Below are 12,424 nucleotides of genomic sequence, written 5' to 3' on the forward strand. Positions count from 1 at the left end.
ACCATGTCCAGGAGTTAACCAGGGGCAGGTCATGTGGGAGTGCAGCACCTCAACCACCACGCCACCTGCCGGCCCCAGTTACTCTTAACATATTGCTCTGACCGGTGCCGGATGAACTTCTTGGTTCTCTTTTTGACAATCTTGGGCTTCATGAGTGGCCTGAGGGGAACCATAACACCAGGCAGGAGATGGCTGCCGCCTCTGCAGGCAGCACTGGGAGAGAGAGAGGGGCCTGGTGTGCTTTCCAAGTCACCAGGGCTGAGACTGGAACCAGGCAGTCAGTCAAGTGGAATCCAGCACCTTAACCACCACGCCACCTGCTGGCCCAAGCTGTAGTGACTCTGCTTTTGTTTCTTTCTATCTTCCACTTCCCTGTAGGCAGCACCCACGTCTGTCCCATTCACTATGGTATCCTGGAGCTGGCATGGTGTCTGTACATAAAGTGTTAGTCATATTTGTTGAATAAGTGAAAGAAAAATGAGTTATCCCAAAAAAACAATAGGTTGGGGGAACCAGCAGTTAGCGTAATGGCTATGTCGCCGGATTCCCATGTAGTCATCCGCGGTTTGCATGCCAGACCCGGTGGCTTAGAACTTACGCCGGGCACATGTGCGTGCGTGCCCAAGATCCCGAGAGGAGAATGGAGGAGAAGGGATTGCGGCGTGGCCATCCCCCCTGGGGGGTGATTTCTCGCTTTCTGTCTCTCTGTCTGTCTGGAGAGTGCACACGCCCTATAGTGAAAACTTCTCAAAAAAACAAACAAACAAACAAACAAAACCAATGGGTTGGTAGAGGGCCTTGAAAGCCAGGTTGGGCAGTTGGACTTGGAGTGAAAGGCAGGAGGAGGAGGACCAGCAGATGGCATAATGGCTATGTGGCTGAACTCCCACGTAGTCGACTGTGGTTGGAGTCCTGTCCCCAGTGACTTAAAACTCAAGCCGGGCACATGTGCATGCATGTCCAAGATCTCTAGAGAATGGAGAAGGGATTGCAGCATGGCCATCTCCTCTGGGGGGTGATTTCTTACTTTCTGTCTCCCTGTCTCTGTCTCTCCAGCAAGCGCACTCGCCCTATAGCAAAAATCTCTTCGAAAAAAAAAGAAAGAAAAAGGAAAGAAAAGCTGTCGGAGGAACAGCTCCTACTAGAGGGGAGGAACTGATGAAGTAGGGCTTGCAGGAAGATGAGCTTGGCCAGGCCACAGACGGGGGATGAGCAGGAGGCCCCTGGGTGGGCTGGGGTCTGCACGCAGCTGAGCCAGGAGGGCGGCTGTGGAGTGTCCCGCCCGGGCACTGGAGGATGAAGAGCACTGTCGTGCCCGAGGTTTCGGCCAGTGGAAGCACTAGAACACTGGCTCCTGTTATCCTCATGGTTCCCACCCTGTGCCTGAAGTAGGAAAGCTGCGGGTGGAAGTGGGTCGACGAGAAAGGCGATCAAACTGATCCGAATCTCCGTCCGTGGCCGGGCCAAGCTCATCTTCCTGCAAGTGCTACTTCATCAGTTCCTTCTCTCTCGTAGGGGCTTCAGCTCCTCCTACGGCTTTTCTTTCCTTTTTCTTTCTTTCTTTTCTTTCTTTCTTTTTTTTTTTTTAAAGAGATTTTTTTGCTAAAGATATTTTTGTCTGAATGTAACCAGACATCTCGGTGGACAGCAGACAGCTGGGTGCAGAGGACTCCCGGGGACAGGTGATGGCTGGAGACAGAAGAGGTGAGATGTCTCTTTGTATAAGCAGACAGAGTTTTGGGACGCCCTGTGGGACAGGCAGGATAGAGAAAGAGCCAAGAAAAGGCAGGCCAAGGGGTAGAGTAAGGAAAGGGGGCTAGGCCGTGGAAGTGGGAGGGAACGCGGAGGAAAGGGGCCCACACGATAGCATGGCAGAGGCAAAAGCCAGCTGGGCCCGAGAGCACCGGTCCTGGAGTCCAACTGCAGGCCTCTGGGCGGGCTAGGAGTCAACGGTGCCAAGTGGGTGGATCCGCTTAGAAAAGGGCTTGCCGCCCATGTCTGTACATAAAGTGTTAGTCATATTTGTTGAATAAGTGAAAGAAAAATGAGTTATCCCAAAAAAACAATAGGTTGGGGGAACCAGCAGTTAGCGTAATGGCTATGTCGCCGGATTCCCATGTAGTCATCCGCGGTTTGCATGCCAGACCCGGTGGCTTAGAACTTACGCCGGGCACATGTGCGTGCGTGCCCAAGATCCCGAGAGGAGAATGGAGGAGAAGGGATTGCGGCGTGGCCATCCCCCCTGGGGGGTGATTTCTCGCTTTCTGTCTCTCTGTCTGTCTGGAGAGTGCACACGCCCTATAGTGAAAACTTCTCAAAAAAACAAACAAACAAACAAACAAAACCAATGGGTTGGTAGAGGGCCTTGAAAGCCAGGTTGGGCAGTTGGACTTGGAGTGAAAGGCAGGAGGAGGAGGACCAGCAGATGGCATAATGGCTATGTGGCTGAACTCCCACGTAGTCGACTGTGGTTGGAGTCCTGTCCCCAGTGACTTAAAACTCAAGCCGGGCACATGTGCATGCATGTCCAAGATCTCTAGAGAATGGAGAAGGGATTGCAGCATGGCCATCTCCTCTGGGGGGTGATTTCTTACTTTCTGTCTCCCTGTCTCTGTCTCTCCAGCAAGCGCACTCGCCCTATAGCAACAATCTCTTCGAAAAAAAAAGAAAGAAAAAGGAAAGAAAAGCTGTCGGAGGAACAGCTCCTACTAGAGGGGAGGAACTGATGAAGTAGGGCTTGCAGGAAGATGAGCTTGGCCAGGCCACAGACGGGGGATGAGCAGGAGGCCCCTGGGTGGGCTGGGGTCTGCACGCAGCTGAGCCAGGAGGGCGGCTGTGGAGTGTCCCGCCCGGGCACTGGAGGATGAAGAGCACTGTCGTGCCCGAGGTTTCGGCCAGTGGAAGCACTAGAACACTGGCTCCTGTTATCCTCATGGTTCCCACCCTGTGCCTGAAGTAGGAAAGCTGCGGGTGGAAGTGGGTCGACGAGAAAGGCGATCAAACTGATCCGAATCTCCGTCCGTGGCCGGGCCAAGCTCATCTTCCTGCAAGTGCTACTTCATCAGTTCCTTCTCTCTCGTAGGGGCTTCAGCTCCTCCTACGGCTTTTCTTTCCTTTTTCTTTCTTTCTTTTCTTTCTTTCTTTTTTTTTTTTTAAAGAGATTTTTTTGCTAAAGATATTTTTGTCTGAATGTAACCAGACATCTCGGTGGACAGCAGACAGCTGGGTGCAGAGGACTCCCGGGGACAGGTGATGGCTGGAGACAGAAGAGGTGAGATGTCTCTTTGTATAAGCAGACAGAGTTTTGGGACGCCCTGTGGGACAGGCAGGATAGAGAAAGAGCCAAGAAAAGGCAGGCCAAGGGGTAGAGTAAGGAAAGGGGGCTAGGCCGTGGAAGTGGGAGGGAACGCGGAGGAAAGGGGCCCACACGATAGCATGGCAGAGGCAAAAGCCAGCTGGGCCCGAGAGCACCGGTCCTGGAGTCCAACTGCAGGCCTCTGGGCGGGCTAGGAGTCAACGGTGCCAAGTGGGTGGATCCGCTTAGAAAAGGGCTTGCCGCCAGTCCCAGCCAGGCATTCCACAGACCTCGGTGACGGCAGAAATCGCCAGTTGTCCCACAAGTCCACCCTCTCCCTTTTTCCATGCCAAGTTGCCCAGTTTGACCTAGACAGCCGCATTTCCTTGCTTCCCTTGCGGCGGGGGGGGGCTGCCACTAGAATGATGGTGTCTGGGTCTGGCTCTTAGGAGGAAGGTGAGAGCTCTTCTTTCCGTGTGTTCCTCTCCATCTTCTACATGGCTAGAATGAGGGCCCTGCAGGGGGGTGGCAGCCATGTCCCGTCGTGCAGATGGGAGCAAACAGCGCCGACGAGGCTCAGGCCGGTCCTCGTATCCCCACAGAAGGTGTAAGACAGAGATGCCAAGAGGTAGGAGGAGCCCGACACCCTAGTCGCAAGCCAGCCTGGCCACCCACCCAGGCTTTCACAGACGGTGTATGCTTCTGACTGAAGCAACTATACCTGGGGGACTTCCCGTTAAGGCAACCTAACTTACACCATCTCCAGGAGGAACACCACCTAGGTCAGCCCCAAAATCGTTCAGCCCCTCACTCCAGGGACGGTGAGAGGCTCCTCCTCTTCATCTACCAGGAAACCCTTCATCTCAGTAACCTGTTACAGAACCATGGTTCATCAATGGGTCCCCATCTACATCGTCAAGGACTAAGAGCAGGGACGGGCGGTCTCGGCCTGCCCCACCAGCACTCTGTTCTTAACTGGCTCCTTTTCTAGCTCTTTCTCCCCCCGCTCGCAGGCTAACAAGTCCTGCTGTTGGTGGGCCTGACCTTGCACACAGCAGTGCTCCATGCATCTGAGGGACAGGACCACGGACAGCGGCAGGACCCCAGTGTCCAAGGTCAAGGGCACACACGTGCAGCAGAGTGCCTGGGAGCAAACTGCATTGCTCAGCAGCTGAAGCTGGGTCTCCCTGGGCCTCCATGTCTTCACTGCAAACTCGGACAGAACATCTGCTGTCAGGGTAACTGAGAGCTAAGTGGGCCGATGTGTGTAAGCTTAGATGACTGACTGCCAAGAGTTAAGTTCTCAATCAGCATTAGCCTTTCTACGCAATTTAAAAGCAACAGAGAACATCAAAGAATTAGTAATGCCTAACATGGTCATTTTTAAAGACAGTCATACTCTATCTTTAAGATGTTTATTTCTTCCATGAGAGACAGATGGATATTACCCCCCAGCATGGTATGCATGGCACGACCCCCCCACCCCGGCCTTAGGTGTCCCTGGTCACAGCACAGCTCCTACTCAGGGAGGTCTCTGAACACGGACCCAGAACCTTCCCATGTGGGTGGGCCTCACAGAGCATCAAGTTTTGCACCAGCCGCCCACGCTTTCACGATAAAGACACCCCGCCAAGCTCTCCCAGCAATGCATCCTCAGGATTCCATCATGTAGAAGCTGATTTGGAAGTTGAGTGATTTGCCTAAGAACTCACAGGTGATTCGCTGTGGGGCGTCAAGACACAGGTGACCAAGCCTTGCTTCCTGAGCCGCGTGGCCTCTAAGTAAAGCAACTCTGAGATTCCGAAAAAAAACAAAGCTCAGGCACGTCTTTTAGCTTTGTTCCCCCGAAAGCCAGCTTGCTGTCACTGGCCCCTCAGATGAACTCAGAGGACCACCTACCTGCCTCCTGGTCAGGAGCAGAGGACAGGGCCTGCTGAGCAGCCTGACCTCTGGAGCTGAGCTGGGGCTGGCGGCCCGGCGGAGGGGAGGCTGCCCGGTCATGGATACGCAGGGGCGCTGTTACGGCCTAAGAGGAACGGAGATGTGCAGCGTGCAGGTCCCACGTCAACGCTGATGTAAATGAGCCAGCCCTTAAACACACACAGGGCCAGCAGATGGCACACTGGTTATGTCACTTGACTGCCGCATGGCTGACTGCAGCCAGAGACCCAGACCTGATGGCTTGGAACTCGCATCAGGTGCAGATGTGTGCGTGTCTACGATCCTGGGAGGAAAACGGAATGTGGTGCGGCCATCGCCCCTGGGGAGGTGATTTCCCTCTCTTCCTCTCATGTCTCTCTCTCCAGCGAGCACAGGTGCCCTAAAAGGCAACAGAAACTCTTAAAAACCAAACAAAATACACATTTGAGAAATGGAAAAAATTGATTATAAACAGGATATTAGAAGATATTATGGGATGGGACCAGCAGTTAGTGTAATGGCTATGTCGCTGGATTTCCATGTAGTCGACTGTGGTTCGCGTCCCGGACCTGGTGGCTTAAAACTCATGCCGGGCGTGTGTATGTGCGTGCCCAAGATCCCGAGAGGAGAATAGAGGAGAAGGGATTGCGGCGTGGCCATCCCCCCTGGGGGGTGATATCTCGCTTTGTATCTCTGTCTCTGTCTGTCTGGAGAGTGCACGTGCCCTATGGCAAAAACCTCTCAAAAAAAAGAAGATACTATGGGGAACCAGCAGATAGTGTAACAGTTACATTACTAGACTCCCACATAGTCGACCATGGTTCGAGTCTTGGACTTGGTGTCTTAAAACTCATGCTGGGTACATGTACATGGCTGTCCAAAATCCTGAGAGGAGAATGGAGAAGGGATTGTGGCATAACCATCTCCCTGGGGGCTGATTTTTTGCTTTTTGTCTCTCTGGTGAGTGCATGCATCTTACAGCAAAAAAAAAAAAAAAAAAAAAAAAAAAAAAAAAAATTATGGAATTGCTGTTCACTTGTTAAGTGTGATAATGACATGATGGTTATGTTAAAAAAAAATAGGTCTACCAATGTACACAAATGTCCCCAATTGTTTTTTCCAGAAACATATAAACATAATTCAATGGAAGAAGAGTAGCTTTTCAACAAATAGTACTGGATGAACTGGACATCCACAAGCAAAATAAGAAACTGGACTTGGGACCAGCAGCTGGCATAATGGCCATGTCGCTGGACTCCCATGTAGTCAACCACGGTTCGAGTTCTGGACCCGGTGGCTTAAACTCATGCCAGGTGCGTGTGTGTGCATGCCCAAGATCCCAAGAGGAGAATGGAGAAGGGAGTGCAGTGTGGCCATCCCCCCTGGGGAGTGATTTCTCACTTTCTTTCTGTCTCCCTCTGTCTTTCTGGCGAGAACACACGGCCTATAACAAAAACCTCCCCCCCAAAATAACAAAACAAAACAAAACAAAAAACTAGACCCAAACCTCATGTCTTACATAAAAACTAAACTCGAGGCCCAGCCACCATGGCACGAATGGGAGAGCACTTTTGCGATGGCTGGAGTCCTGTAGGAGCCCAGGTTCAGCCCCTGCCCTACATGAATAGGCTGGCACAGTGGCAGGTCCCTGCGGTCCAGCTGGCTGGGAGGCTGGGCACGGGGACTCCTCTCTATCTTATTAAAAAAAAATATTAGAGCCAGTTCATGGCCTCATGGTTAAAGAAGTTGAATCTACATGGCTGTGCGGTTTGAGCCCCCCAAACCCAGCAGCTTGAAAACACATTGGGTACACATGTATATGTGCCCCAAATGCCGAAAAGGATGGAGAAATGAAGGGACTACTGTGTGATCATGCCCCATCGGGGGTGCTTTCTCCCTCTCCCTCTGTCTTTGTCTCTCTTCGGTGAGAATATACAACCTCTGGCATCTTTTTTTTCTTTTCAGAGAGACTTTTTGTTATAGGGCGCATGTGCTCACCAGAGAGACAGAAAGCGAGAAATCACCTCTTGGGGGGGATGGCCATGCTGCAATCTCTTCTCCTCCATTCTCCTCTTGGGATTCTGGGCATGCATGCACACGCACCTGGCCTGAGTTTTAAGCTGCTGGGTCCAGGACTCAAACTGCAGTCGACTGTGTGGGAGTCCAGCGATGGAACCATTATGCCATCTGCTAGTCTCTGGCAAGGTAATTTTTAAAAATTGTTTATACAGGCGAGCAGATGGCATGGTGGTTGTGGCGCTGGACACTCCCACATGGCCGACTATGGTTTGAGGTCCGGACCTGGTGGCTTGCTTCCTCACTTTTCTTCTCGCTCTGTGTCTCTCTCTGGTCAAATTAAAATAACTGAATGAATAAATAAATAATTCTGAAACTAAAATCTTAAAAGAATTGTTCACAAACCAGATCAAGGACTGGTTTGTAAATAAAAATTTAGAAAAAAATTATAGAAGAAAACCTTTAGGACCTATGGCTCAGTAGAATTTTAAGACTTGACATTCAAAACACCCACCCATAATAGGAAAAACTGATAAACTGGACTTCATCAAAACTTAAAGCCTTAGCTCTGTAAAAGTCCCTGCGAAGATGAGAAGAGAAACTATAGAGTGGGAGAAGAAATGTGCAAACCGCATATCTAACAAAATCCTTGTATTTCAAATATAGAAAGAAATCTGAAAACAAAATGATCCAGTTCCGCGTTCTGCAGCCCGGGCCATCAATAACTCTTCTGGAAGACAAGTGTATATAGTAGAGATAGTGTAATGGGAGAGGGGGAAAGGGCAGAGGGTCAAACATAGGATAAAAAACATATATATACGTATACATATGTAGGAAAGTAGAAATGGAATATTATTGATGATAACATACTTGATTAAGCCACTATGCAGTTTATCCTAGATGGGAAACCACATTTAGTACGTTGTGATGATGCTCAGGGAATGACTGTTAGGTAATATTTAAAAAAAAAAAAAAAAAAAAAGTTGCAGGAGACTCACTGGGGTTTATGCCTAAAGTCAGACTTGGGTTCGTGTATAGGTATGTGTCAGCTGTGCTAGCTATTGGATATATTTAGACTAATTAAGTTCATTGGCAGAACAATTGAATGGGGGGGAAGGCATGGAGGGCAACCATGGATGCCAGGGACAATGTGAGAGGAGGATGGGACATAGCAGAGGGTGGGGGATGGGTAATCAAGGATGGCAAAACAAAAGGCAAGGTATGCAGGACATAAGAATTGGAAAATTATTTGCTGAGAACATGTATGTGGATGTGCTTGATTGAGCCAATGCGCAGTGTATTTTGGATGGAAAACTCATTTGTGTGTTGTGATGGTGTATAGTGAATTAATGTAGAGAATGAATAAATAAAAAAAAAAAAAAACGATCCTACTAGAAAAATTGGCCAAAAGGCACAGACAGTTCATAGGCTATACAGACAGCAAATAAGTAATGAGATTTTCAACATCGTTAGCCACTAGGGCATGCAAATGAAGGTCACAATGAGACACTGCTTCGCACCTATCAGAATGGCTAAATAAAATATAACACTGGATACTGGCCAGGAGGTGGAGACCCTAGATACTGATACGCCACTAGTGGGAATGGGACAGAGTACAGCCACTTTGGAAATGGGCACATTTCTTATAAAATTAACTACGTCGTTTCCACAGGACACAGCGATTACATTGTGGGACTCGTGCTGAAGAACAGAGGAAACACATTTACACAAAAGCTTGTACGCGAGCGTTCATAGCAGCTTTATTTGTAAGAGCCCCAAGCGTGAAGCAGTTCAGACGTCCCTCGATGTGTGAATGGTTGAACTGTGGGTCAGCTATACCACGGAATCTTAGCAATAAACGGAAATGAACATACACCCAATCACCTACTTGAATCTTGAATTATGTATAGTGAAAAAAGTCAACCTAAAAAGGTTATATACTTCATGATTCCATTTATACAACTTTTTTTTTAACCGCCAGGGGGTGCATGTGCTCCCTGGAGAGAGACAGGGAGAGCGAGGACAAAACAAGGAGAAAGCACCTCCCCAATAGGTCGTGGTCACACCACAGTCCCTTCTCCTCCGTATCTCCATCAGAATTTGGGGCGCACGTGCACCTGGCATGATTTTTAAGCCACCGGGCAGGAAACTGAACTGCAGTCGGCCACGTGGTCTCCAGCTCCCTTTAACGACTAGGCTAGAGGACAGCCTACGTAGCTTTCTTTAAATAAAATGACAAGGATGGACAGAGAATAGTGGTTTCCAGGAGGTAGGAACGGGGACGAGGAGGGTGCTGGGTGTGGTGTAGAGAGGCAGCAGGAGGGAGAACTGTGTGATGCAACTGTTACCCTGTGGTGGTTGCACAAATCTATACGTGTGGCAAAAACGCACAGAACCACAGCACGAAGAACGGTGAAACCTGAGCCCTGCGGAGCGCACCCACGTACAGGTCCCAGTGTGGGTACTGTTCAGTCGTGCAGGGTGCTAGCACTGGGGAACTGGAGGATAAGCACACAGGACCTCTCTGCATTTTTTTTGCAACATTCTATGAATCTATAACTATTTCAAAATGAATGATTAGAGATGCATACTGACACATTATCAGATTAAAGAAGTCTGGGATTTGCTTTAAAAAAAAATACTCCAGGAAGAAAATAAAAGGAGAAAGAAGTGGGCAGAATGAATAAAACAAGTGACAGGATGTTTGTTAAGTGCCGAAACTGGGGGAGAGACATATAGGCGTTCACATACTTTAATAGGGGCCAGCAGATGGCACAGTGGTTATGTGGCTGGACTCCCACATGGCAGACTGCGGTTTGAATCCCAGACTTGGCGACTTAAAACTCACACCAGGCACATGTTCGTGTGTGCCCGCGATCCCGGGAGGAGAATGGACAAGTTAATGTGGCATGGCCATCCCTGCTGGGGGCCGATTTCTCGCTTTCTCTCTCACTGTCTCTGTCTCTCCAGCAAGAACACACGCCCTAAGGCAAAAACTTCTTCAAAAAAATGTTCGAAATAGAAGTTTTCCAAAGTGCATAGGGACATTTAGTCCAAGAGAAGGGGCTTTATTCGTCTCTCCATAGCCTTGCTCATTGCTGCAGCTTTCAAACATGAATTGTGTTCAAAGCTTATAGTTCTGTTTCACAAAGTTTTTATTATGATTTTTATTATGGGCTTTTCAGGAATCACATTTTTAATTTGGCTCTGTTTATTATTTTTCTTTCCCTCCAAGAAGTCCCCCAAAGTTATAAAAAATAGAAATTTATAAATATACATTGAGAACCGTGCAGTTTTTACACATCCACAGCAATCGGGTCAGTATTTCGGTTGTCTGACTATTCCCGTGTCTCTCGTCTGGAACAGACTCCCAGCAGTACGACCTCTGAAATCTCAACGGCAGAAACAGCAGCCCCTTCCAGACCTCCCCTTACCCCGAGCACATCCAGCAGGTGTTGGTTGGGGAGAGTAACAGCGAAGGAGGGACGGCAGAAACGCGCACTGCAGTGACCGCGCCATGAGACGGCAAGCGAGGGCCCGAAGTCACCGACTGCGAGGCGCACGCGAACTCCTGTCAACTGAAGGAGTTCCGGATCATCGCAAACCTGAGAAACTCCGATTTGGTCCAGGGTTGGCAATCCAAGTTTTCACCAGCATCCCCTCTTCAGGTCCCAACCAGCAGCTCTTTCCTTCCAGGCGAAGGGACAGACTGCCCTCGAGAACAGCAAGGCCAGAGGAACACAGAGCCTGCTGCCAAGTCGCCCTGTTTCTTGAGTGTTCGGATTCATGAAGGAAACGGCTAAGAGATGGCTGTGGGGGCACACGTGGCTACATGCGGACTTGGGATGCGAGCCTACGGAACAGCTCATTTATCCTGCGTCCCCAGGTGTGGCTGGCATGCCTCTTCTTCGGATTTGGTTTTATGATCTCTTCCTTCGGAGACCAGCCAAAGGTTATGAGCTTGCCCAGCATCCTCCTTAAAGGCCAGGCTTCTGGTTTGGAGGGTACACAACGATGGAGTCTCTCTCCAGCGGGTGAAGAGGTTGAACGGACTGAGACTGCTGCTGGGAGACCACCTCGGCATGGCCTGCGGGTTCGCCTCACATCCGCCACAGGTGGGAACATGGCCTTCTGTCCACCTCAAGCTTCCCGCAGACCAGCCAGGTCACTCAGCTTTCAGAAGACAAGGCCCAGCCCAACCAGTCCTTCCCTACTGTGTCAAGTCTGCGGCCCTCCAGCAGGTCACAGTATAATATAATAAACACTCTAGCTCCTGCCTAGAAAAGCCTTCCCCTGGGGCAGGACCTGGGAGTTCTCAGGCACGAGTCCCAGAGGGCAGTGAACAGTAACTCTCTCAGGGAAAGGGCGGTCCTGCTTTAGGTCCTACCCAGTGATCGGCGGGGCCCTGACATGTCCCTCCCCGTCTGAATGGACCTGCTCTCCTCTCCGCCAGCCCTACCTCACAGCTGGGGATGTGGGGGCCTCCTGCTTCCAATGTGGTGAAGGAACAAAGTCACTGTCCCTCAGCTCAAAAGGGCACCAGGGGCCGGGTAAGGACAGAAGGAAGCAGAGTTTCCGGAGTGATAAATGGGTACCATAAGTTATCTGAGTCAATAAAAGGGATCCAGGGCTAGCTCTGTGGCCTGATGGCTAAGGCAGCTGGATCCCACACAGCCGACCACGTGGTTCAAGCCTCCAACCCAGCAGCCCTTGAACATGCGGAAGGTGTGTACATGCGTGCCCCATGTCCCGACAGAGCGAAGAAATGGAGTAGGGCCTGTGGCATGGCTGTTCCCCAGGGGAGATTCCTTCTCCTTCTCCCTCTGTCTGTCTGTGCAAGAGCATCTGCCCTCTGACAAATTAAAACAAAAAAGGGGGGGGACCCAGATACCCTAAAATAGACGCTGGGCAAACAGTCTTCCCGGGGGACAGCAGAGAACCCTTTTTTCCTGCCGCTGTCCCTGGCCTGCTGGGTGTCAAAGGAATGAAGTGGTAACACCAGAAGTCACGGGCTGCCGACCCCACGGGAAAGCCTCGAGTCCACCGAGCTTCCTCAACCCAACATCCAGTGAAAGCAGGGAAACGGCACGGAAGGTCTGCTATAAAACCATGCGCGATCGCACGCCGCAGCCGTGGCTCAGCCAGGAGGAGGTCGCCCTCTCTTCTTCCCCGACAGAGTGGGTCCGCGTCCCT

Source organism: Tupaia chinensis, unplaced genomic scaffold (genome assembly GCF_000334495.1).
Source record: "Tupaia chinensis unplaced genomic scaffold, TupChi_1.0 Scaffold000238_1, whole genome shotgun sequence".
In the NCBI taxonomy this organism is placed as follows: domain Eukaryota; kingdom Metazoa; phylum Chordata; class Mammalia; order Scandentia; family Tupaiidae; genus Tupaia; species Tupaia belangeri.